Here is a 1,075-nt window from a genome sequence, read left to right as displayed (position 1 = left end):
ATCGATATGTATGTAAATATGTACAGTGCCACACTAAATTATTGGCATGGAGAATTTTTCACAAGGTATGGAACATTTTTTAATTAAAATTTTCCACGAATTTTTTATAAAAATATAGTCCATCCTACAACTAAAAAAATAAAAAAAAAATGTCTAGACCATGATAAAAACATATCAAGGTAGAACCGTTCTCTCAATTTGTCGGCCATGATTTTTTTAAGTTTTCCATCATTTTAAGATCATATAAAATTGAAAACAAGAAATTGAAATTGTTCGAAATTGTTGTTGCTTGAGATTGAAAATGAAAATGTGTGTTTGAGTAAATTTAAAAATTAAATTGCTTGGAAACGTCAAGAATTTTAAAAGTGCCTCTCAGCGGTTCTACCTTACTTTTTTTATCATGGTCTAGACCAGTGCTCGTCAAACTTTTGAGTGTGACGGACTGGCTGCAGTTTTTCTATTACGTCGGGGACCGGTACCTTTTTTTATTGATTATTTTTCGTTTACGATCATCTCATATATGTATTAAAATTTGTTTAAATGAATTTCTTTATTAGCCGGGTGTCTATATATAACCTATTACCATTTAATGATAGCAGATATTAGCGATTTTTTATGAATGTTTAACAAATTTAAGTTGTTTTTATTATACAAGTTGTATATAGCCTCATTAAACAGTAATATAAAACATCACAAATATAATAACTGTAAAGTTATAATAATAAGATATACTATAAGCACGTCAAGTTTTATTAAAATTATATTAATGCTATTGGAAGGTGTCATTCCTTGTAAAGTTACGAAAGTCGATGTTTACTAATGCGAGAGGTGAGCCTGTTAATTATTTACAAGCTTATCAAGTCGTGGCTCAATTGTGGACAGTGCGACACGCAATGGAGAACTAATATTTAAACTGTTCCTGTACTTTGTCTTAATAATACTCATGGTTGAAAACCCAGTCTCACAAAGGTAAGATGAAGGAAATGGGAGTAGAGCTTTCAGAGCAATTTCAGCAAGTTCCGGGTATTCTGCTTTGACATGAATCCAAAATGACGCAAGTGATGTCATAGTTTCG

Source organism: Rhagoletis pomonella, unplaced genomic scaffold (genome assembly GCF_013731165.1).
Source record: "Rhagoletis pomonella isolate Grant_MI unplaced genomic scaffold, Rhpom_1.0 Rhpom_scaffold_00015, whole genome shotgun sequence".
NCBI classification, from domain to species: Eukaryota; Metazoa; Arthropoda; class Insecta; order Diptera; family Tephritidae; genus Rhagoletis; species Rhagoletis pomonella.
Note: the sequence above shows the minus strand (reverse complement) of the source record.